This window comes from Cnephaeus nilssonii, assembly GCF_951640355.1.
Source record: "Cnephaeus nilssonii genome assembly, chromosome: 9".
NCBI lineage: Eukaryota > Metazoa > Chordata > Mammalia > Chiroptera > Vespertilionidae > Cnephaeus > Cnephaeus nilssonii.
Window position 1 is genome coordinate 94,972,548 of NC_137080.1, and position 26,771 is coordinate 94,999,318.

The 26,771-nt window shown below is 44.7% G+C and overlaps 1 protein-coding gene and 1 pseudogene across 3 annotated transcripts in view; one reads left to right on the forward strand and one right to left on the reverse strand.

Moving 5' to 3' along the window:
- LOC307105299 (HLA class II histocompatibility antigen, DQ beta 1 chain-like) overlaps window positions 1-26,771 on the forward strand; it is a 141,272-nt gene that overhangs the window by 73,988 nt on the left and 40,513 nt on the right. The gene's annotated exons all lie outside the window — the stretch shown is intronic.
- LOC307105392 (SLA class II histocompatibility antigen, DQ haplotype D alpha chain-like) lies at window positions 9,211-15,676 on the reverse strand (annotated as a pseudogene). Its single transcript has 4 exons — window positions 15,595-15,676; window positions 10,694-10,942; window positions 9,963-10,244; window positions 9,211-9,365 (listed from the first exon to the last, which is right to left on the reverse strand). The product of its transcript is annotated as an SLA class II histocompatibility antigen, DQ haplotype D alpha chain-like (transcript).

Below are 26,771 nucleotides of genomic sequence, written 5' to 3' on the forward strand. Positions count from 1 at the left end.
AGACCAAGATGGAGGCATAGGGCGGAAGCCTGATTGTTGCCTACCACAACAATTTTGAGTCTACGACGGGAGAGCAGAGCAGACACCATCCAGAACCACCGGAGGGCTGACTGAGCAGATGCTCTAATACTAGAATAAAAGAGAGGGGTACTCGGGACGATGCTGATGCCGGTGACCCAAAGATCACACTTTAAGAACTACGGCTCAGGCGACACAGTGGCGGCCTGGAACGTGCTCGGCGCAGTCCCCCCGGTGGTCTCCGGCTAAGGGGAAGGCCCCACTCGCTGCCGAGCACGGACAGACGAGCCACTGGGAAACAAGGGGTGGGAGACTCCGCGCTTGCTGACCTCCGAGTCCTTCAAGAATCTCAACGCCCTGGAAGCAGCCAGGTGCGCACGCTCGGTGACTGGCCACCGCTGCAGACCCAAGGGGCGACGCAGCCACCCTGGACCAGCCCGCCGCCGCGCACCGGGCACACCAGAGCTTCGCCGAGCCCGCTGCCCAACGAGTTCTGCGGCGGCTGCCCTGGAGCTCTGAGAAAATGGCCGAAGGAATTACTGAGATGGAATGGACCAACAGGAAATGGGATCAAGAAGACGAAACCCCCCTGGGTCCCGGATCCGAGTGAAGCTACGCACCTCTGGGTCCGAGTGAGGCTGGGAACTGGGTCAGGGTGAGTCTGGGTCCAGGGTCCGGGTGAGGCCGTGGGCCCCTGGAGCCGGGTGAGCCTGGCCCCGGGTTCGGGTGAGGCCATGGGCCCCTGGATCCGGGTGAGCCTGGGTCCCGGGTCCGGGTGAGGCCGTGGGCCCCTGGATCCGGGTGAGCCTGGCCCCAGTTCCGGGTGAGGCCGTGGGCCCCAGGATCCGGGTGAGCCTGGCCCCGGGTCCGGGTGAGGCCGCGGGCCCCTGGATCCGGGTGAGCCTGGCCCCGGGTCCGGGTGAGGCCGTGGGCCCCTGGATCCGGGTGAGCCTGGCCCCGGGTCCGGGTGAGGCCCTGGGCCCCTGGATCCGGGTGAGCCTGGCCCCGGGTCCGGGTGAGGCCGTGGGCCCCTGGATCCGGGTGAAGCAGTGCCCCTGGGTCCAGCCGAGACCAAACCAGAGGGAGTCAGACCTGCATTACCACCATTTGTCCACCATCCAGAGCTGAGGGGTCAGTGCCGACATGTACTCATAAGGAACTGCTGGACATTGATATTGGGTCTCAAAAGAACTGTTGGTCCAGAAAGAAACTCACTACTGACTGATTCATTTGCCTGTCAGCATAACTATTATTGCTCGTCGCACATTCAATTCTTATAAGTACATCTCTAGTGACACATGATTTCGCTCATCTAGGGGAAATGATGAACAACATGGACTGATGAACAAGAACAGAACCAGAAACAAGGAGGCATCGATCAGACTATCGGGCCTCAGAGGGAGGATAGGGGAGGGTGGGGGGAGGGGGGAGAGATCAACCAAAGGTCTTGTGTGCATGCATAAGAGCCTAACCAATGGTTAAGTTCAACAGGGGGTTGGGGCATCCATGGGGAGGGGTGTGGGATGGGAATGGGGGGATGAGGACAAATATGTGACACCTTAATCAATAAAGAAATTAAAAATAAATAAATAAATAAATAAATAAATAAATAAATAAAATTACCTACTGAAGAAAAAAAAAATTAAGTTACATGAGAAGCCAATGTTTTTATAAGTAATTGAATCCTAACTTTATGTAGCCCCCTGCATTTTTAATTAAGCTAGAGGTGGGGCAACATATTCGGCTTGTGAATTCAGACGTAAATTTGCTTTATTTTTTAAATGAAGATACCTACTTTAATTACTTTAAAAAAATAGCTTATTAAATTATAATCAAGGTTTTCAGCTAAATGAAAAGCCAATATTTTATAAATAATTCTAATAAAGACCAGAAACAGCTAGTGATTGTCTGCAATGTGATTTTTTACTTTCTTTTGAAAGAACAGATTGAGCAGCCGCCATGATGGCCACATGTCTTACCACTCACGTGGCTTACTGCCCGCCATCTTGAAATAACAAAGGCCAACCCCATTCCTTTAAATAAGCCAATGTCTTTGTAAGCAATTTAAATAAGTTTTTTAAGGAAGTGACTGAAGGCTTCCCATGATCCCTCTGTATATGCAAATTAGCTAATGGGACTACTCTTTAAAAAAAAAAATAAATTTCTTGCTTAATAAAAAGGAGAAATTTGAAAATTTTGAAATCTCTTTCACTGGTATTCCAGGATAAACTGAGGATTGTTATTAAAATATTAAATCTAATCCATACTAATGTAGTCACCAATAATACCAAACACCTTGGTCATCCAGGAGGAAAATGGGTGGGGCAAGAAAGTATAATTACACAGGTGTCGACACCCAGCTTCCCTTTTGTATGACACAAAATCAAACCACTGCCCCTTTGTGTGTAGAATTAAAGAGAAGTGCAGAAAATGTAACTAAGACTTTGTCTATACAAAAAGAAATTGACAGCCAGTTTGAAATTGAGTTACCATGCCTAGAGCAAAGTATCCTTACATGATATTTTTCTACAATGTCATTATAATTTTTGATGTTTTACAACAGCATACTGTACAATTACCCCAAACAAACTTAAAAATCTAATTTTTTGAATGTTTGGCAGCAATTTAAAAGGACATGAAAGGATTTAATCCCTTCCACTGTGTGGAAGGCCCCCTGGGAAGGCACCTGAGCATTCTATATTGGCCCTTCTTGCCCTTTTTGCCAAGAGGGACCCTCTTCTCACAATCCAATTGCCCACAGCTGTTGCCTGAGTTTTCTGTTCATGCTGAGGTTGAAGCCTTATGGTAGCTGGTACCATGGATCTATCTCTCGCACAATGGCGTGAGCTGGGCCCTCCCTGGAGAAGAAACCTGGGTTCCCCAAGACATGTGATCAGTGCCGGGGCCCCGCCAGCTGGCGAGGGGATCCCAAGGCAGGTGCTGGGCATGGAGGCCACAGGGGCATAGGCTACCAAGGAGACAGAACCTCACCTCATATCACCCTGCTTGGCCCTGGAGGATGGCTGGTTAGTCAATGACGGGTAAGATTCCTCAAGGGAGGAACAACCTAAGACAGGCACAGTCGCAGAGGGGCCATCAGGAGAGAACTTGGGGGTCAACAGAGGTGGGAGACAGATCCTCACCCCCCCCAACATTACACAGGGGCTTGAACACTCGCCCCTTCTGAGGGAGGTCTCCTGCCCCATGGCTGTTTCGCACTTCCCATGCCCAGCTCAGATCGGGACCCAGGCAACATACAGAGACTTGGCCCAGCTCAGATCTGGACCCAGATAACAGAAAGAGACTTGGCCAAGCTTGGATTGGGACCCAGGCAACAGAGAGTTGGCCCATGGCAGTTGCCCTATGTCTAAATCCAGCCTAAATCCAGAAATGCTCAGAGCTTTCTCAAGGATGCAAAATAATCCTTTTCATTAATATTTATAGTGTAAACTAAGATTTTTCTTAGAGTATTAAATTTGACAGTAAAATAGTCAAGTTTTCAGGTTAATTTAAATTGGCTAAATGAAATAAGTGAATATTTAAGAAAATTTAATTGTACAAAAAGCTGTTCCTAAAGTAGTAACCAAAGTTTCTATTGGTAGTTTATTTCATGGTAAAATTGCTTAACATGCAATGAACCTAAAGCAGTCATATTTTTGTGCAATAATTTAAAGTTATCAAGACTGCATTATAAAAATTTTCCAAAAGTCTCCTAAAAATTAAATAAAAAAGGGGGATGGTGGAAAAATACCATGTAAGAAAAAATATCCTGTAAGTAAATTACATCTAGAAAAAATTTTTTACTTTGAAAATTAATTTTCATACAGCAGGACACCCATGAAAAACATATATGGTGTCAAAATAAGCCAAAGGAAAATTGTTTGGGCAAAAAAATAATAGGATCCCAAGAAAAATTTATAGAAAAGATTCCTTTATTAACTTTTGGTCGAGAATATGTTTGTATATTTTCAGAAAACAACTCCAAGACCATGTGGATTCCTGCAACAGAGAGGAATTAACAGGAATGCTCCAGCCATGAAGACAAGAGGAGAAATAGTCCAGAGATGGAAGACGCTGACCATGCCTTACCATACTAGCAGTCAGCAGATGTGCGTCACTGCAGATTGCCCAGGTCCAAACCACAGAGGTCGGACCTGCATCGCCATTTGTCCACCATCCAGACATCGTTGCTGACATGTACACATCAGAACTTTTGGACATTGAAACTTTGGACTCAAAACTTTTGGACATTGAAATTGGAACTCAAACATATTTTGTTCTTATATGTTTATTTCTGGTCTATAAATGCAAGATTTTTTAAGGAAGGAATTGGGGGGAGATGCCGGAAACCAAACATTGAGACATTTGGAAGTTAAATGTGAAAAGGGAATCCGGAATGCTTTGGTCAACCTTAATTGCTCTGAATGGTCAGAGCTAGTCACTCATTGTTTAGTTGAGACATTGGTAGTTAAAGCAACTCTCTCCTGTTAATCATATGTAAATTTTTGCTGATTGTCTATTATTGGAATTTCCTGCCTAAAGGAAATTGGGGTGTATCTCAGAACCCCAATAAAAGGGATGGCAAAGGCCAGAGCAGTGAGTAGTCCTCCCACTAGAGGTGGGCTCCCGCCTGGCCCCCCATTTACCCAAATTGATTCTTTTCTAGCTTCTCTTCATTTTGATTGCAGCCTTCTCCAGAAACCGGACCTGAATGGGAACCCTGAAACACGCAGGATGTGATAAGGGATCCCACAGGAAAGGAGTCTGAGTAGGGCAGATTTGTGTGTTTCTGTGACACTGGTAATAATGCCATTCAATATAATTCTTATGCTACAGTAACACACACACCACCTCCAAAATGCTGGATTCTTACCTTATGGATCATTGAAATTTATTCAAAATTTTATTGCAAAATTTCTCAGTATATTTGTATGTTTTTAGTTGACTTACATTTTTTATACAAAAATGTTTATTTTATACATTTGGGATCATAATTGCTGATCTTTTAAAAATACACTTTATCTTAGAAAAGTTTTAGGTTCACAATGAAATTGAGTGGAAGGCACAGATTTCCATACACCTCTGTCCCCACCATGCACAGCCTCCCCCATTATCTCCATCCCCTACCAGAGTGGTGCATTTGTCACAACTGATGAACCTACATTGACACATCATTATACTCAAAGTTCACAGTTGATATTAGGGTTCACCCTTTATGTTTGAACAAATGTATAATGACATGTACCCATCATTATAGTGCCATACAGAGTATTTTCACTGCCATAAACATTCCCTGTGCTCTGTTACTTACATTATCAGGATTATTTCTGGTTCAGAGTCCCTGCATGTACTAATTCCTAGTCTGCATTTTTAATTACTCTCTTCTATATCACAGGTAGCTTTTCTCCTTGAATCTTCTGTACCTCCTTTCCAAAGTAAACAGACTTAAAGATCTGTTGTATATAGCTCTGTTGCATATAGCATACTAGTACTTAACAAAAAATTTATGGGTTAGAGAGGGAATATATTTTTCATTAGAGTAAAAACCCAAGGTCAAATATTACAATTTCTTGCGATATCAGCTTTTTTAGCAACCCCTCCAACAATGAAATGTTACTGATTGCTCTACCCTTTCTACTCTCTCAGCTTAACCCAATCTCAGCCTCTTGTCCCAAGAGGGAAAAAATCATCCAATCAACATATGAAAAGAAATTCATCCATGGCTCCACATTTGAATCTCCTAAATTATTAAAGGGCTCAGAAAAACAAAAGTGTTTTCCATGTAATATGATCCATTAAAAATAAATTTGATAAAGATGTGGTACATATATATATAATGAAATATTATTTCAGCCATAAAAAGAATGAAATCTTGCCATTTGTGACAACATAGATGGACTACAGAGTATTATGCTCAGTGAAATAAGTCAGACAGAGAAAGACAAATACCATGTGATTCCACTTATTTGTGGAATCTAATGAACAAAGTAAATGAACAAACAATGTGGAAACTAATTCACAGATAAGGAGAACATTTTGACAGTTGCTAGATGGGAGGGGGTTTGGAGAGGTGGTTGAAAAAGAGGAAGGGATTAAGATGTACACTTTTGCACTTATAAAAACAGTCATGGGGATGTAAAATACAGCATAGGAAATATATAGTCAATAATCTATATATATAAAAGGCTAATATGCTAAGTGTCCCTCTGACTGTCTGACTGGTCACTATGACACACACTGACCACCAGGGGCAGATGCTCAACGTGATAAAGCAACACTTGGCTTCCCCCAACTGGGACAAAGGCCCCACCATCACTCTGGAGTGACACCCCACCAAATTGCAGTAGATACTGCCAGGACCCCATGGTGCAAAATGCGGCCCCCAGCCCAGCCCAGCCTGGAAACAGTCGCTGTGGGTGCCAGGTAATGATGTCACTTAGCAACGCCTGGCTTCCTCTCCCTAGCAACTAGCCTCTTTGGAGTTTCTTCAGGCCATGAACACGACTTGCTTTATAGCCAGGTGCCCATGTCTGTGAAGCATTTTTCCATGCCTCATCTCATTTGATCCTCACAGAAGTCCTGGAGTAGGTAGATAGGAGACTCGGTGGAATCCTATTTTCTTTTTATTAGCCAGAAAATGGAGATTTAGAAAGCTTAGATACTTGACCCTACTAAAAAGAAGTAAGAAATGGTGGAATTTGAAAATGACTTCAGGTTTTCTCACTGTGTAGAATATAGTCAATTCTGCTGCAGTTAAATATTTTACCCTTTGTTCTCCCTGCATCATCTACAATAATAATGTACAATAATAATCTGCTTCCTGTTGATATTTATTGCTGTGTTGCTGACAATTACCTGAAAGAGAAGTTGGGGTGCTTCACTGAGCTGGAAAAAGTTTAGCTAAATCAGAAAGCAGGTCTAATTAAGCAAGTTTATCTATCGTCTATCTATCTATCTATAAAGTTCTCACTAGCGCCAATTGCATGCATGTTTTTCCACCTGTCATTGTCAATTACATTTGGTTGACACTTATATTATAGAGAAAGGGCAAAGAGCAATATTAAAATATTTCTTCTAATTAATTTCCTTTCAATGTGCACAAATTTGTGCACCAGGCCTCTCGTAGTGTAATAACTATATATGATGCCAGATGGTATTAGATTTATTGGGGTGGTCACTTTGTAACTTATGCAATGTCTAATCACTTTGCTGTACACCTGAAACATAATATTGTATGCCAACTGTAGTTGAAACATTAAATAAATTATAAAAATAAAGCTATTGATGATGGATATAACTAGCAGTATTTTCTATGTATTTGTATACTGTGTGCAAAGCACTGCCTACATATCAAGTTATTCAAATTCTGTCAATAACTCTGCAAGGAAAGTATTATTGCTCCCATGTATGAATGAGAAAAAGGCACAGAAATGTCAGCTACTTTACCCAGTGTTATAAAGTTTAAAATGCCAGCTATAACATGCTGAGTCCTGGATTTGGATTTAGCTTTCTTTGTACTGAACTATGCTGCATCCGTTATTCTGTTAGTATCTGTCTCTCCCAGTTACATTTTAAGCTCCCGGAGGCAGATGGCACGGACAGGGACAGCCTCATTCACCCTGTGGCAGTTCCATCATGCCATCCTAGGTGCAATGTGTGGATGCAGTCATGCAGGGCGGAAAGACTGAGGCAACGCGGGGAACACAGTTGCAAAGGGCGGGATGTCGCAAAGTCAGATCTCGTACACTCCCAGGAGTGAAGTGTTGGGTGCACCCCGGAGAGCCAGAGCATCCCTCTGTGGGTCCATCTCCCCTGCCAGGGTTTCCACTGGGAGACAGTGAATCCAGAGAAGGTCCATCACCCACTGCTGTTGCATTATCTCATCCCTGTGCACCGGGGTGCTTTCTTCCTCACAGGCTCCCACTCCTTAGTGAGATGCTGTTCTGCTGCTCCCAGGTGTACAGGGACAAAAGGATTCAGTGAGACTGATTGGGCTTACCTGCCTGGACACACCATGCAGCCATATTGAGCCCCTGTCCCTCACATGCCAGGATGGCACAGGAAAATCCACAGGTTAGCTAGCAGGACTCATCCAGGAGGTGAGGCAAGCTACACTTGTATCCTAGGGACCCTGTATGTCCATGATTTCTACTCCCACCTCTTTCCCAGTTGTTACTAATCTAAGTAAGGACAAAGCACTTGGTCCTCAGACACCTCATTATTGCCTCATTACAATGCCCTCCTAACTGACTTCCATTTTTCTCCTGCCTAGAGAATTGCTATCTCCTCAAGGGTGTGGAGGAAGAAGAAAGCTTTTACTAACATTAGTTTTCTTCACAAATTTAAAGTTTTGGCAACAAATATTGACTATTGCTACTTTTGAGATTCAAAATTTCTTTCTAGTAACTTATTTCTCTGTCATAACTTTTAACAGCTATATTACAATGAATACAGATTTATTTATTTTCGTATTTCTGCTGTAACAAATCTACACCAAGGACAGAAGGTATATACTACCTTCACTGATGCCTGAATTGGGGGTGGGGTAGGGACAGTGGCCAAAGGTGGGGACACAAGGAAGAGAGAAAAATTAACCTCAGCTAAGATATGAAAATATTATCAGACTATAGTTGCTTTCTTTTGTGTTACTGGGCATGAAGCCTGATCTGGGAAATGAGATTAAATGGGCCTGAAGCATAAAGGGCCATGGTCCTAGTCAGTCCTGAGATAAACGACAGGAAAAATTTCAGTAAAGACCTCATAAAGGGGGTTTATCCTTCCACAGAGATATCAATTCAGGGTCACTGAGGGATTAGATAGCTGAGTGAATACCCCAGGAATCCCACAATAGGTACCAATTGAGAAAAATTCCAGAGTTTGGGGGAGAATTCTGAGAGGTATGTGAGATCTGAGGGGGATACAGCACCTGTAGTCACAGAGAAGTGAGAGGATGAGTGTAGGAAGAGAGAAGTGATGTGATGAACATGGCCAGGAAATAGTGCTGTCATCCAGCATATCCACTCTCTGTTTGTGGATGGCAACTCACCTGCAATGAGACAGACATGAGATCTAGGGGCTCCTGTGCTACCATAACACTGTTTCCCAATTCTACTTTTCAACTGCACTTCTGTCAACAACCTCCTCCCACTTTGTTTCCTTCTGCTGTTATATATCTGAACACTTACCTTCCCTTCAAAAGGGCCCTTGCTGTCTGGAGGCATCACCTGGGCGCAGGCCCTGGATAATGAAGACGGTGCCCATGATGATGCCCACGAGGCCCACAGCCAGCCCCAGGGCACAGACTACAGTCTCAGTCAGCTCTGACATGGGGGCTGGAATCTCAGGCTCTGTGGGAGTGAGGTTGTGGAGGTCAGAATACAGAGAGTTGCTGTGCATATATATGGGGTGGAATGGGAAAGGGTTGGTTCTGTAAAGATGTGGGGCATGGGGCTTAGGGAGAGAGTGTAGTCTATCATTAGAAACCCTTAAAGTGTTAGTTTTAGGACCACGAGAGATAGGGGATCATAGGCAGATGTTCAGAGTTGACAGAGAAAAGAAGGCACCAAAAGGCATGGGGCTCTGCTGGAGGTCAAAGCATAGCAGCATTAGCATGAAAGTGCAAAAAAGACATTGGAAGGTCAATGGACCTTGATCTCAGCAGGGCTGAATCAGCACAAGATTGCTTCTGCTGTGATTGTGATGTTTACCAGACTTTACCTTTGATCTGCCTGCATGCATTGCTAAAGGGAAAATGTGTAATCAAATTGTATAAAAAGCAGGCAGGACCCAGACTTGTGGTTCCTCTTCTTGCAAAGAGGTTTCCACCTGGCCCCGCAATGCCTTCAAAATTCATATTTCTTATATAGTGTATTCATTGTGTGTCATTGGCCTCCTGCAAGTTATCCTGAACCCGCTGTGCAGGTCATGGCAGGGCTCATACACACCCCAGTGCTTCAGGAGTGGCTGGTCCAGCCCCCAGTGCTCCACCTTGCAGTCATAGACGTCGTCAGCAGAAGGCAGGAAGGTGAGGTAACTGATCTTGAGGAAGGAATGATCCTTCTTGGACAGGAAGCTGGTTTCAGAAACACCCTGAGTGACTGAGTGCCCGTTGCTCAGCCATGAGATGTTGATCACAGGAGGGAAGATGTTGTCCACGGCACAGATGAGGGTGTTGGGCTGTCGCAGCTCCACGGGAGACTTGGGAAACACAGTCACCTCAGGAACCTCTATGGTGAGGAAGCAGCACTGGGTTTAGAATCGTGGGCAGCTCTGCCCTGAGGGTCCCTGCGTCCTGGAGGGGCCTCCCACCAACGTTTCCCCACCGGAGAGCGGAGATGCTCTTGTTCCCTCTGCTTGTGAGCCTCTGTACACTGCCCGCAGGTCATCCCCACGCCCTTCTCTTTGTGGGCCCCTTGTTACGGTGGGATGTCTATGGGGACCCGTCCTTGAAGGAGTCGAGGATTGCATAGGGGAGCAAGAATCTCTGTATCTTATGGAAATACGTGATTTGTAAGAAGTGAGAGGCTGAGAGATCAGCAAATAACATGGGAAGATCTGGGACTCCTTGGAAAGGAGAGCATTTTATAGAGTGAAGGGAATCTATTTGAAGCAAGAAGGGAGTGAGGCCTGGTGTGAAGGGTAGATTCAGTAAAGAAACAGGATGGTGGACACCTACTATTGGGAGCAGCGGTATAGTTGGAGCGTTTAATCAGGAGGTCCAAGTTGTATTTGAATATAGCCATGTTTCTCAGTGCAGTCTGAGTGTCAAAACCTTTAAATTCACTGAACCCAGGCAGCCAGCAGACAGTCTCCCTCTTGTCCAGGTCCACGTAGAATTCCTCCTCTCCATCAAATTCATGGGTATACTGGCCCGAGGGACCATAAGACTGGTAGACATTTATGCCATAGGCCCCAACGTGGTCAGCTGATGAGTGAGGTGGGAGCAGGGAGGTGCAAAACACAGGAGAGAAAGGATCTCGTTAAACACAGTGACAAGAAATGGACGTGCAAACATTGTGTGCTGCACCTTCTGCACAGCCTGCAGACAATCCCCAGCGCCTGCTCCCTCCCCTGGCTGACCTGTTAGAATCCAGCTGCCTCTCCACTCCCACATTCGCTCCTGTCACAGGAACAGAATTCCTCAGGCCTGTTCACTGGTGTTCTCTGCCCGCCTAGCTCAGCCCCAGGCACCTCGTGGGCTTAAGATAAATACTGAAATGGGCGGAACAAGGAATGAATGAATGACTATAGCCTTAGTTTTCTTTCCAGAGATTCAGTTTTCCTCCCTCTGCTTCATAAGTTTTCTCTCCCAATTTCTTCATCAGTTATTAACACATTCATTGTGGGTCCTCTCCCCTCAGGACTGGCTCAGAACAGAGCATGTTCTGTGCAAGGATTTCGTCCTCCTTTTATTTTTTTAACCAACAAAAGCACACACAATATTATTTTAAAAGAATTGCCTCTATTTTAGGAAATAAGAAAGAGCATGAGCCCTGCCAGCGTGGCTCAGTGGTTGAGCGTCAACCTATGAACCAGGAGGTCATGGTTTAATTTCTGGTCACGGCACATGCCCCAGTTGTGGGCTTGATCCCCAGTAGGGGGCGTGCAGGAGGCAGACGATCAATGATTCCCTCTCATCACTGATGTTTCTATTTCTCTCTCCCTCTCACTTCCTCTCTGAAATCAATAAAAATATATTTTAAAAAAAGAAAAGAAAAGAAAAAGAAAGAGCATGATAAGGGCAGTGACAATATTACAAAACACATAAAAAGTAAACATGTTTCTAAGGTCTGTGTGTGTGTGTGTCTGTGTGTGTTTAATCCTCACCTAAGGATGGATATGTATATATCCATCCTTAGGTGAGGATTATATATATATATATAATCCTGAGGTTATATATTATATATATATATATATATATATATATATATATAATCCTGAGGTTATATATATATATATATATATATAAAACCTCACCCAGGGATATTTTTCCATTGAATTTTTTTTTAATAGAGTGGAAGAGAGAGGGAAAGAAAGAGAAATATTGATGTGAAGGAACACATCGATTGGTTGCCTCCTGTATTTGCTCTGAACAGGGCCCAGACTGGAGAGGAGCCTGCAGCTGAGGTACGTGCCCTTGACCGGAATTGAACCTAGGACCCTTTGTTCTGCAGGCTGATGTTCTATCCACTGAGCTAAACTGGCTAGGGCCCTGAGGATATTTATTTTTTATTTTTTACTTTTTTTGAGAGGGAGTTGGAGGAAGGAAAAGAGGGGGGAGAAAGAGAGAGAAACCTCTCAGATTGATTGGCTGCTTCCCACAGGTGGCTCTAGAGACGAACCTGCAACCTAGGTACCTGCCCTTGACCAGGAATCAAACCTATGACTTTTCCATGTGCAGGCCAATGCTCTAACCACTGAGCAACCAGCCAGGGCTAAGGTCTCTGCTTCTGTAACAGTGGTGATGCTTAGAGGAGAGTACCTGGTTTCCTCTGAAATGAAACTGGAAATTTCATTAGACTTTGGATTTCTGTTATTTCCCACCCCTCTTCTTTTTCTTTTTAAATATATTTTATTGATTTTTTACAGAGAGGAAAGGAGAGGGATAGAGAAGTAGAAACATCGATGAGAGAGAAACATCGACCAGCTGCCTCTTGCACACCCCCTACCAGGGATGTGCTCGCAACCAAGGTACATGCCCTTGACCGGAATCTAACCTGGGACCCTTCAGTCTGCAGACCGACGCTCTATCCACTGAGCCAAACCGGTCTCGGCCCTCTTCTTTTCTTGAAGGACGTTACTAAACCTCTCCTTTTTCTGACTCAACACTTACCGTGTTGAGGACTCAAGGAAAACTCTGGCCCTTCCCTCGAATGGACAGTGTACTTGTCTGTGACGCCAAAGCAGACCGCAGCCAGCGCAGCTGACTCTGCCCAGGTGAGCCTGACTGGACAACTTGTCTGAGCTTTTTACCATTTCTTCTTCCCTCCCTTCCTACTTCCTGACCATCAACAAGGTTTCAGACATTGCGAGGAGTGAGGAGTAAAATGCTGTCAGCGAGGAGCTTACTGAATAGGGCAGTCACAGGTGAGTAAGGAGCCGATGGGTGTACTGTGCTGGGTCCTCCACAAATACCTCACCTGCCAATCAAACCAGATGCCATGTTTTCATGCTCCTTGGTCTTTACAAGGGTCTGTTTTTCTCCCTCCAATTATCTTCCAGGATTTCCTGGACACCTCCAGTTCATTCTGGAAGTTTCTGCTTAGTTACCAACTTCTTACTAAGTCCCCTCATGAAGCATAGTTTTGACCACATTGTGACCTCCAGCCCCTCCATGCAAATGTCCTCTTTGCAAGTTTACCTATTCATCCCCCCAGTATGACTTGGTTGGCCCTTTCCATATCCTCCACCAAAGCCTCCTTGTCCTTGTAACGAATCCTCTTGACTCCATTACAAACATGAATATATGTGATTATCCTTTTCATCTGCACATGTCCTGGCTGCACGCTGCTGCTGAGGGACATTACTGCGCCAGCTGGAACTGCTCACTCTCAGTTTCAGCCTCGCTGGGCCCACTGTCCTGCACAGCAGTGTCCCTGCTCTGGGCACCATGTTGTCCTATCGCTAATCTGAGCTGCCTCCAGGGGCAGACAGCACATCTCTTCATCTGAGTCCCAGCACTGAGCTCTTGGTGCTCAAACTGTGTAGCAAATGTCCGCCCTGTTCTCCAGGATGACAGAGATTTGGGAAGACTGACAGACTTGAAGGCAGCAGCATCCTGTGAAAGTTAGACTCAGCGGTGACCGGGTTGCATTATGGCTCACGAGCCCTAAGCACTGTTGTTAGTGGCCTTTATTTTTCCATAAAAATATTAAAAACTTATATTTTATGACCATGTTGGTATAAAGGCAAATATAATCCAGGTTAAATTAAACTAGTTTCTTATACCCTAAAAGTTCATTTTTTCTTCTAATTTTAAAAGAAAGTAAAACATTTTCATGGGGCCCTATAGGCATTGCGGGCCTTTGACCCTTTGCTCACTGTGGGGATATGTCGAGCCGGACCAGCACATTCTGGAGTGACATTGAGAAAAAGGGACTTGGACGTGTTCTGGAGGAGCAGACAAAACTTTCCTACCAAACCACGAAAGCCTGGGAGCAGCCATCTATATATTTAAAAGCCTAAGCAACTGTTACGACTGGTCGACCAGTTGCTATGACGCGCACTGACCACCAGGAGGCAGACTCTCAATGCAGGAGCTGCCCCCTGGTGGTCAGTGCGCTCCCACAGCCAACCTCCTGTGGTTTCTCCCCCGGGCAGGCCGACCCTGATCGACCCATCCGGACTGGGTGAGATGGCCCTGAACAGCTCCTATCGCTGGCCAGGCCGAGGGACCCCAATCGTGCACCAGAACTCTAGTGGTTAATAACATCATTTAAGATCAGAGTAACCTCCAGTTCAATTCTCCTTTGAACTACAGTGCTTGGTTTTTCTGCTTTGCTTTTACAAACCCACTCTTCAGGCCAATAAAACAGCAGGAAAAGAGCCAGGGATGGACCCTGGAAAGAAAGGAGGGTAAGGGTGGAAAGGAAGAGAGGGTGGAAAGTGAGCAACAGAGGTGGAGGGGCCCAGGGCACTAAAGCATGATTGGATGCCCAATCCTTCTCTTCCAGAGCTTCCTTAGATGTGGTGAAGTACAGGTCATTTGGGCTGACAGTTTGAGGCTAAAATAATTTAATTCACCAAGTTTTCATCATAAAGTTCTCAATTTTAAAATGAAAGTAAAGATATTCCCTACTTTGTTAAATAAGAATTATAAAGCTATACCTGTAGTAGTAGTAATTTTAAATGTCATTGACATTTACTGGTCTTCATTACTTGGGAAGCACACCTAATACCTGCTTTACTTGATTTTCTGTAAGGTGCTTCATTACTTGGGAAGCACACCTAATACCTGCTTTACTTGATTTTCTGTAAGGTGACGCATAAGAGGTAACTGAGATTAAGTGAAAACCACGTGATAAAATGACTTGTCTGAAGGCCCTCAGTGGGCTGTTTTCCCATTCCCCACCCGTGCCAGTTTTCAGCTTGGAAATGTACGTAAATCTGAGACAAGGCAAAGAACCCTTCTTCATATCTGCATGTACACATAATTCATGAAACTCTTTACCCCAAGGTAAATAAACTACAGGAGAAATATTCATAAAGCTCCAAAAGTTGTTCAGAAAAATTTGGAAGCAATGGTTCATGAATTTTAGTAACAGAACATCCACTTGTGAAAACACCCTAATCTTTGAGGCAATCACACATGAATGCCATAGAGCCTCCGGGCTATATTCATGGAGCCAACATTAGAACCAGGATGATGGCCTTGGTGCAGTGTGCAATGGTTCAGGTAGCAGAGACTGGGTGAGGACTCTGATTTCCCACAGGAGGAAGGACCATAATTTTTGGATCTGCTTAATATTGAGGACGCCTTTGAGGAATCTCTACTCTTTCTATGCAAACCTCTATCTTTTTTACCCTCCAATTCTGTTTCCCCAGTCCAGTCCCCACGTGGCTCAGCGGTGCATTCACCCACAATGTCTTCACCTCCACAGCAACTCAGCACAGTGGTCAGGGCAAGGGCCCCCTAAATCAGGACTCTGTTTAGGGTCATCCTCTTCTCAAGGCTGTCTCAGCAGTTGCTGCTCTGAGTTATAGAGCAATGGTGAGGACCAAGCTGAGGAAGAAATCTAAAAACACCCAAACCAAACCCTGCAGGTCAGGTTCTGGCCAATCAGAAACCCCCACTGTGATGACACCTCAGTTGCCGACTGAAGTGTGTACCAGAAGGCCTGGCAGGCACTGGGAAATCCCGGGTTCTGAGGTTCTGATGCAGCCTCTGCTCAGAGTAGACCTGAGGGAATTCTCCATGAAGGGAGGGACTGTATGAAATCAGAATCTCCTCTCTGTGTGTGCCTGCTGGTTCTCACAGCCTAAATAATCAGAACATGAACATTGTCTGAGCCACAAAAACAGCCAAGCACACTTCTCTCCTGGGTAATGTGAATGACTGCTGCTCCTTTTTATTATTTTTTTAATTGATTGATTGAGAGAGAGAGAGAGAGAGAGAGAGAGAATAAGGAAACATTGATTTGTTGTTCCATGTGTTTATGCTTTCATTGGTTGCTTCTTATATGGGACGGGAGATTGAATCCGCAACCTTAGCATATTCAGAGGAGGCTACCTGGCCAGAGCTGACTGCTGAGTCTCTACCAATTAGAGCTTTACCTTCAGTATTGCCTTCCTTCCTTGCAGGTAAAATGTATTAAGATGCCCAATTATAGAACTACCTAACCCAGCACCCACTTCCTAACAGAATCCAATTAAGAACAAAGTCTCTATTTCTCAAATCCTTCCCAAGATCACCTACAAGCCCAAACCCTGAGGTTATTGATCAATTTTATGTGTCAGCTAGGTTATAGTCCCCAGATAGTCAATCAAATGTTGATATTTTGTAGATGTGACTAAAGTAAGGTGACCAGATCGTCCCGCTTTTGGCGGGACAGTCCCGATTTTTAACAATTTGTCCCGCGTCCCACGGCGTTTTAAAAAAGTCCCTATTTTTGGAAAAGATCCAAATAAACATCATGTGTGACATAACATCACTGTGATGACATAACATCATGTGTGACACACCACAGGTGTGCTCCAGGTGCCTTTGGCTGGGGGCACTGACAGCACCCCGTTAGGTTGTTGTGAGGATATACACACACTGTACTTGGAATGAATTTCTAGGACTCCTTAAATGCACCTGCCATGCTCCAATACCAGTCCTATTTTATTAGGAGGACCCTGCAGCAGAGAGGTGAGGTGCCCAGGCTCACACAGCTGGTCAGAGGCAGAGATAAAATGTCACAAGGCAAGCCATGAGGCCTTGCTGGGGAGGGGTCTCCTTCCCCGTGGATTCAGCATCCAGTGCACTGAAATAATTTGAACCTATAGGTGGCCTTTTCATTTTCTGGGGGGCCTGCTGTTAGGAATCTAAAGCTTCTACTTGGGCCTCTCTGGCATGGCTCAGTGGTGGAGTGTAGACCTATGAACCAGGAGGTCACGGTTAGATTTCCAGTCAGGGCACATGCTGGGGTTGCAGGCTCCATTCCCAGTGGGGTGCATACAGGAGGCAGCCAATCAATGATTCTCTCTCATCATTGATGTTTCTATCTCTCTCTCCCTCTTCCTTCCTCTCTGAAATCAATAAAAATATATTAAAAGTTATTTAGACACTACTCAGGTTGTTGTAATTAACATTTATGACAGCCTCTAAAACCTGTGTATTTTCAAATTCTTCAAGTTCTGACTTCCAGCTACTTTTCCCCGATGGAGCCCTGCTTATGAAGCATTGGAGCTTGTATTCCAAAGGCCAAGACCTCCACCATTGCAGCCATTAAAGATGCTTCACAACAAGGCAGATACCAGAGTGGCAAAGTACAGAGAAGACGGGCTTTGTCATCAAATGAACCAGTACTCAGACTGCTTCGCATTTCATCAGCTGCGTCAGCCTGGGCAAATCCTCAAAATACAGGAGCCTTAGGGTTCTTTCCTAGAAACGGGGTGAAAACTCTGATAGTTCCTATGATGACCTGAAATTATAATATTTATAAATTATAAGGTTGTTCATTGTATTTTTTAATAATTCTTTGTATGTCTGTGGGTTTGGTTGTTAAGTCACCTCTTTCACATCTGATTTTGTTTATTTGAGTCCTCTCTCTTTATTTCCTGGTGAGCCTGGCTAGAGGTTCATCAATCTTGCTTATCCTTTCAAAGAACCAGCTCTTTGATTTCAGAGAGAAAGGGAGAGAGAGACATAGAAACATCAATGATGAGAGAGAGTCATTGATTGGGTGCCTTCTGCATGTCCCCTACTGGCAATGGAGCCCACAACCCAGGCATATGCCCTTGGCTGGAATCTAACTTGGGACCCTTCAGTGTGCAGGCTGACGCTCTATCCACTGAGCCAAGACAGGCAGGACTCCTCTCTGATCTTTATTATTTTCTTCTGTTTACTCTGGGGTTTTCTTGTTTCTCTCTTTCTAATTCTTTAAGTTGTAGGGTTAGATAATTTATTACCTGTTTTTCTTGTTGTTGTTTTTTTTAGGTAAGACTATAGAGCCATGAATTTCCCTCTTAGGACTGCTTTCACTGTGTCCATAGATTTTGGATTATTGTGTTTTCATTGTCATTTGTTTCCAGGATGCTTTTTATTTCTTCTTTGCTCTCTTTCATAACCCAGTCATTGTTTAATAGTATGATATTTAGCCTCCAAGTGTTTGATATTTTTAAATTGTTTTTATTGTAGTTGACTTCTAATTTTATGCTATTGTGATCTGAGAAGATGCTTGATATAATTTCAATCTTCTTGAATTTGTAGAGACTTATATATTAGGACACATATTAGCCTGTGTCCTAATATGTGGTCTATCTTTGAAAATGTCCCAACCCATGTGCACTTGAGAAGAATATATATTCCACTGCTTTTGGGTGAAATGTTCTGATCATGTCAATTACTTCTATCTTATCTAGAGAGTTGTTTAGAATTGCTGTTTCTTTGTTGATTTTTTTTGTCTAGAAGATTTATCCAGTGATGTCAGTGGGGTATTAAAGTCCCCTACTATGATTGTATTGCTGTCAATCTCTCCCTTGATATCTTCCAGAAGTCTTTTTTTTTTAATGTATTTGGGTGCTCCTGTATTAGGTGCATATTTGTTTACCAGAGTTATATCCACTTGGTGTATCGATCCCTTTAGTATTATGAAGTGGCCTTCCTTATCTCTAGTTATGGCTTTCACTTTGAGATTTATTTTGTCAGATATAAGTATTGTTACTTCAGCTTTTTTTTTTTTTCATTTCTGTTTGCCTGAAAATTTTTTTCCCATCCCTTCACTTTCAGTCTGTGTGAGTCCTTTGTTCTGAGCTGGGTCTCTTGTAGACAGAATATATATGGATCCTGTTTTCTTATCCATTCAGCTAACCTATGTTTTTTTATTGGAACATTTAATCTATTTCAATTTACTGTTATTATTGATAGGTACTTGTTTGTTCCATTTTTATTCTTTATGCTTGTGTTCCTCCTTCCCTTTCTATTTCTTTTTTTCACAATGGTTCCTTTAGCATTTATTGCATTGCTGGTTTGGTGATAATAAACTCCCTTAGCCTTTTTTCCTGCTAAGCTCCTGAGTTAACCTTTAATTTTTATTTATAGCCTTGCTGGATAGAGTATTATTGGATTCAATCACTTCCTTTATATCACTTTGTATACTTCATTCAATTCCCTTCTGGACTGATGTGTTTCTGTTGAGAAATTATTTGATAATCTAATGGGAGATCCTTATAGGTAATGTTCTGTCTCTCGCAGCCCTTAAGATTCTCTCTTTGACATTAACATTTGCCATTGTAATTACAATATATCTTGGTATGGGTCTTTTTGGGTTCATCTTGTTTGGCACTCTCTGTGCTTGTGTGACTTTTTTCTTCCCCAAGTCACGGAAGTTTTCTGTCATTATTTCTTCAATTGTTTTTTCTATTTTTTGCTTCTCTTCTTGACCTCTGGCAACCCTATTATGCAGATATTGCTTCATTTTATATTGTCCCAAAGCACCCATAAACTCTCCTCCTGCTTTTTAATTCTTTTTCCAATTGCTGTTCAGATTTGTTGTTTTTCCTACCATGTTTTTATATCTTGCTAACTTGGTTCTCCACTTCTTCTAGTCTACTATTGAAACCTTCCAATGTGTGTTTTTTTTTAATTGCAGCTATATCATTCCTTATTTCCTCATGATTCTTACATATGTTGTTGATCTTTTTGACTGGTCAGAGTGCAGTGGTGCCTACAACATATGTTATTGATTTTCTCATCTAGCTGGTTTAGGAACTTTATGAACCTTACTCTGAATTCTTTCTCTGACATATTGCTTGACTACATTTTATTTAGTTCCTTTCCTGGTGATTCTTCATATTTTTTCCCTTGGGGGATGAGGGTATTAATTCTCCCCCCCCCCCGCCCACCATTTTTGCTGTATCTTTCTGGCCCAGAACACCCTGCATGGGGTTTGAGAAGTTGAAGACCCTATAAGGCCAATGGTCTGGAAATCATTAGCCCAGAGCTTGGGTCTGCCTTGAGTCTCAAGCATTAATTGTCTCTGCTGAGTTATATAATGTTCTCTCATGGATTTTGTCCCCCAGTTGTCTGCTTCAGATGCTGAGAGTGCTGGGAACATGTGCACATTTCCTCTGGTGTTTGACACCTTGTGAGGAGCCAGAGCCCTCTGGCATGCAAATTGCTCAGCAGCCCTGGCACCCTTGGCAGGGACATGCTCTAAGTCCCTCAGACAATGCACTTGAAGTGCGGTCCTGTGGGCACACAAAATTGCTCCATGTTGCCCCAAATGCATTCTCCTGTGGTCCAGAGTGGGGCAAGTGCTGGGTTGATCTGGGTAGCCCCAGCAGGACTGTCCCAGGGGCTGAGGAGGAGTGAGTGCAGGTTGTTTAGTGGTGCACAGTCCTCACTTTACTGTGGCCCAGAGTGAGGCACATGCTAGTTGCTCCAGTCCACCCCCTCGCCCCCAAGGAGGAGCAGGGGCTGGTTGCTCTGGGTCACACAAGTGAAGCAAACCTTCAATCTCCTGAAAGGCCTGGTGAGGCACACCTTCAATCACCTGAGCTGACTATTCAGGCACACATTCACTCTTCTGAAAGGACTGATGAGTCAACCTTCAATCTTCTGAGAGGACTGGTGAGGCACACCTTCAATCTCCGGAGAGGACAGGTGAGGCACACTTTCAATCCCCTGAGAGGACTGATCAGGCATACATTTAATCTAAGAGAACTGTTGAGGCACAGCTTCAATCTCCTGACAGGACAGTTGATCCAAACCTTTAATCTCTTGAGAAGACAGGTGAGGAACACCTTATATCTAAGTGGATTGTTGAGGTACATCTTGAATCTCCTGCGAGGAGAGATGAGGCAAAACTTCAATCTCCTGAGAAAACTGTTGAGGCATACCTTCAAACTGAAGGACTGGTGATACTCACCTTCAATCTCCTGAAGGGATAGTGAGCCTCGCTTCAATCTCCTGAGGGGATCATGACCCTCACCTTCAATCTCCTGAGGGGATGGTGAGGTGAACCTTCAGTCTCTGAGGGCCGCTTTGGGTGACTGAGTTCTCCACCAGATTGATTTTCCCAGATGTGTCTGCCACAGCGACACAGTAACTGATATAGACAGCAGGTAAAAGGAGGTAAACATGTACATGGGGATCCTTGAAGAAGAGAAGACAAGCTGCGACAATGCTGCAGTTTCATTTTCAACTGTTCATTGTGAAGGCGATGAGGGAGCATTCCTAAGGCCCGTGAAGAATTATTGAGCAGTTTTCGATGGGACTCTCAGGAAAGGGTCCGATTGTGACAACAAAATAGAAGATGTGAGGGAGAGAACAAGGCAAAGGGCCCTGTTCTAGCTGCCATGAGCCACAGAAACGGAGAGAAGGTATCGAGGAAGATTTACGCAGCAACCTCCAATGGCTGTATACTAAGTGTTCTAGAAAAATGTGTGGGATGAATCTAGAAGTCTTTTTTCCTGATATTCGGGATTACTTTAGTCTTTGAATGGATAATATTCATGCAATTTAAAGGCATCAAGCAGAATAATGGAAATATACAAGTAGTTACATATGTAGTGATGAAATTTTTTATTATAAGATCAGAAACAAAATAAAAGCAAGTCATGATAAAACTCACTTTAAGACTACCAGAAAGGAAGTAAAAAAGCTAGCCCAAATAGTTCATCCTACCTAATAATAGACAGATATGCAAATTGACCATACCTCCGACACATCCACAAGCCATGACCACAAGCCACGACCACAAGCCACGCCCACCATCCAATCAGAGCGAGCAGAGCCTCTGCTTAGGTCACTGGGGGGCGTGGCTAGCCTGCAAACCACCACAGGCCCCTCGCCCAGACCTCCCCATACCCCAAGAGAACCCCTACTTGTAGGGGACCCAGGCTTCAGGGGAGAGCAGTTGTGGGGGGACCAGGCCTGCAGGGGAGGGCTGTTAGGGGCAAATAGGCTGGCAGGGGAGCAGTTAGGCATCAATCAGGCTGGCAGGGGACTGGTTATGGGGTGATCAGGCTGGCAGGCAGAAGCGGTTAGGGGCAATCAGGAAGGCAGGCAGGTGAGCAGTTGGGAGCCAGCAGTTCTGGATTGTGAGAGGTATGTCCCAGATTGGAGAGGGTGCAGGCTGGGCTGAGGGACACCCCCCCATGCACAAATTTCATGCACCGGGCCTCTAGTGTTCTATAATAAGGGCTGGAGGGGAGTTGAGGACCAACCAAAAAATGCTTTCTATTAGCTCCTATAAAAACCCCAAATTTTCAAGGACTAAGTGAATTATGGCAAAATTATATATAGTTCTTCAAAACAATGTTTTAGAAGGAACTTCAATGAAAAAATAAAATTATTTATCAAATGTTATATTAAAAAGTAGTTACAAGTTAGCCTATTTTTATGATTTCAAGCCTCTAAACAATTTTCTAGTTATATGTCTACACTAGGGGCCCGGTGCACAAAATTTGTGCACTGGGGAAGGGGTTCCCTCAGCCCAGCCTGCCCCCTCTCACAGACTGGGAGCCTCAGGGGATGTCCTACTGATGGCTTAGGCCCGCTCCCCATTTGGAACAGACCTAAGCCATAGTCTGGCCTCCCACTGTGGGAGGCGACTGGGCTGATCAGGGGATGGCGCCAGACCTATCACCCCACTGCTGCAGCCACTGTCAGCCACCACAGCCGCCAAGGTGTTTTCATCAACATGGACTCCAGGCCCTTCACCATGAAAAAAGACAACTTTCTTTAGGCATTTCCAAGATGTATCTTTCATAAGATATGACCTTTCTTTCTTTCTTTCTTTCTTTCTTTCTTTCTTTCTTTCTTTCTTTCTTTCTTTCTTTCTTTCTTCCTTTCTTTCTTTCTTTCTTTCTATCTATCTTTCTTTCTTTCTTTCTTTTTTATTCCTCACCTGTAGCTCATGTGCACAGGATCTATCCCTCTCCCCTCTTCTCTGCAAAAAATCAATAAAATATATTTTTTAAAAAAAGAAAAGGTGTTTCCTCTGTAGCTCATGTGCACAGGATCCCCTGCGTTGTTTCCACTGGGCTAGGGGTGTGGACCCCATGGACACAGCATGCGGCGGCCACCGGAGCACGCCCCCAAGCCCGGAAGCCCCGTGTTCGCTGCTGTGTCCACCATGCTGGGGGGTGTGGACCCAGGCCGCTTGGCACCCCCGGCTGCTTGTCCTGGGACCTGGCCCACTTGGCACCCTGAGCTGCTCATCCTGGGACCTGGGCCACTTGGCGTGGCTTCCATAGGCCACTTCTGGCCAAGGGCATTCTGGGACCCCAGCTGCTCAGGGCCTATGCGCAGGCGTAGAGGCTTTGAGTGGCCTGGGTCCTGAGGATGTTCCTGGAACCAGGCCGCTCAGCGCCCATGTATGCAAATTAACCCACCATCTTTGTTGGGATAATTTGCATACTCCCTCATTATTGGCTGGTGGACATCATGGAGATACGGTCAATTTGAATCTTTCTTTTTTATTAGTGTAGATTTCTATCTTTGAAGATAGAAGGCATAAACTGTCACTCAAGGACCTAAAATACAGTAAAGCTAATCTCATTTTTTCCTCCACATCTCAATAGGGACTGACAGGTCTACTGTGATTGGCTTTAAAATCCCAGCCATTAAGTGAAGTCACATGTGTGTGTTTCATTGGAGTTAAGGGATCTTGTTTGGATAGATATAATGAGCTCCTGTGGTCTTATTAAAACACAATTATTCAGTTTTTCAACTATATGCATATATTCTCCTATCTTTAAATAAAGAGTAAAGTGTCACTCCGAGGCATGAAGAAGGCACTAGATGGTGGCAGGGGACCACCAAGCTCACGGGAGGACAGTGGCCAGCTCCAGAGTGCAGGCAGGGAGGTGCTTGGAGCCTGCGGGTTTGTAGTGTTAATGTCTTACCTGTTAGAATATGTAAAACACCGAGCTCCTTGGACTCCAGGCAGAAGCAGGCATTGGGATCTGCTCCATTTCATGCTTCTTTGCTTCTCAAACATCCCTAACGGTGTGGAAGGTTGCATCACATTTTGGGAACAAGGAAGGAACAGTCAGGGAAATTAGAGCTGGGTGGGCTGCTTGCCACCCTCTAGCAGGAATGCTGGCATCTCCCAGTCCAGTTGTGAGAGGGAGGAGAAGGGAAAGTGCAATATCGCCACCTGCTGGTGAACGTCACCCAGGTAATACCCTTAGAGCTGCAAAGAGGGGTCATGCACTTTCAGTAGAAGGAATGTGCTTCAACACCGTTTTACACCAAAAGGAAGACAAAATATAACTCTGAAATTTTTTGAAACGTAATTTAGTCCTTTGAGAGTGTACAATTAGAATTTTCCATCATCCTCACAGAGATTGTTAGCATCCTCGTTACTGCTTGTGGCTTCTGCTGCAATTTTCTCCTCTCCCTTATCTCTCTTCCAACTCCCAAACCTCCTCTCCCACGCTGCCTTTCCAGCAAAACACCCAGCTTCCTGCGTTCAGTTAGTCTCCTTTATTTTCCATTTCTTCCCGGCATCTTACATTTCAGATATGAACTGTTTCCTGTCTTCTTCCTGTCGTCCTTTTATGTGTAACTAGAGGCCCAGTGCATGAAATTCATGCACGGAGGGGGGTTGTCCCTCAGCCCAGCCTGTACCCTCTCCAATATGGGACCCCTCAAGGGATGTCCGATCGGGCCTAAACGGGCAGTCGGACATCCCTCTCACAATCCAGGACTGCTGGCTCCCAACTGCTTGCCTGCCTGCCTTCCTGATTGCCCCTAACCGCTTCTGCCTGCCAGCCTGATCACCCCCTAACCACTCTGCTGCCAGCCTGTTTGCCCCCAACTTCCCTCCTCTGCCGGCCTGGTCACCCCTAACTGCCCTCTCCTGTAGGGTTGATCACCTCCAACTGCCCTCCCTTGCAGACCTGGTCCTTCTCAACTGCCCTCCATTGCAGGCTGGATGCCTCCCAACTGCCCTCTCCTGCTGGCCATCTTGTGGTGGCCATCTTGTGTCCACATGGGGGCAGGATCTTTGACCACATGGGGGCAGCTATATTGTGTGTTGCAGTGATGATCAATCTGCATATTACTCTTTTATTAGATAGGATAGAGGCCTGGTACAGGGGTGGAGGCCAGCTGGTTTGTCCTGAAGGGTGTCCTGGATAAGGTGGGGGTTCCCTTGGGGTGTGGGGCGGCCTGAGCAAGGGGCCTGTGGAGGTTTTCAGGCCGGCCACGCAAATAGGGATTTATTTATCTTCTACAATTGAAACTTTGTAGACTTAAGCGGAGACCAAGGCAGGCCAGGGCTGCAGAAACTTGGCTTCCTCCATCGCTGGGGGCAACCCTAGCCTCCTGCTCTCTCCAGCTCCGTGGCTGCTGCCATTTTTGTTGGGATTTATTTATCTTGGACTAAAGATGAGAGTGAGTAACAAACCACGTAGTAGGATCATTCAAAATCTTTGCACTTCATGTGTGTGTGCAAGAGAGAGGAAAGGGTGTTGGGACACATTTGACTCTGTACAAACAGCCAGGCCATCTATTTTACTGGAAATAGTCCTAACATTCAGCCAGTGCTTGACAAGATTCTTTCCAAATCAACCTTGTTTCTGAGTTTCTGAAAAATAGGAGAAACCACTCAAATGACTGATTTGAATTTGCTTTACCCCATTGTCCCCTTCCAATCTGTGACCCTCTTCCTCCCAGTTTCCATGGGCCCCACACCCTGTTCTTCTATTACACCTCCATTTGATTCCCCACTCTCTCTGCCTTGCTGAGTGCCCCCAACAGCTGATCCATGTGGAATTACCTCCTAGCTCCTGGCTTGCTCTGAGCAATGAAAAGGTCATCAAGGGGTGGGAGGAAGGGAGCAAAGTGGATTAGCCTTTTCCACCACACTCTGGGTGGGTCATTGAAGCCTGGCAGTTTTCCTTACTAAAAAGTTGGGTGCCTTACCTGCTGGTCCTCTCTGCACAGTCCTCTCTGCCTCCAGGGCCCTTTTATCATCCTCTCCCCTCATCTCTTCAAGCTTGAGTGGTGTACCAGTGCCCCTGCTCTCCCTTGCTCAGAATATCCCTGTGTCCCTATGTTTTGTCTATGCTCTGATGATGAGAGCTTTTTAAATATTTACTAAAAATTTTAGATTCTATTAAAATCTGCTCAAATGAACCAATTTGAGCCTGTCATTTTTTCCCTATGAGGCAAGCAATTTTATTTTCAAGGACAGATAAAAAATATTTGTGTCTTGCAGGCCATATATTTTCTGTCACAGCTACACAGTTCTTCTGTTGAGGTGGTAAAGCTGCTATAGACAATACGTAAGTATGCCAGCAATGTGTCCCTGTAACGTCTCACTCACAAAACAGGCGGCAGGCCTAGTGTCTGTGGTTTGCAGACCCTGGTTCAGATTACAAAAAGTTATGCAGCTAAAACTTAAAAGTGTATCATGTCCTGCTGGTGGTGTAACTCAGTGGTTGAGTGTTGACCTATGAACCAGGAAGTCACGGTTTGATTCACGGTCAGGGCACATACCCAGCTTGCAGGCTAAATCCCCAGTGTGGAGTGTGCAAGAGGCAGCCGATCAATGATTCTCTCTCATCATTGATATTTCTCTCTCTCTCTCTCTCTC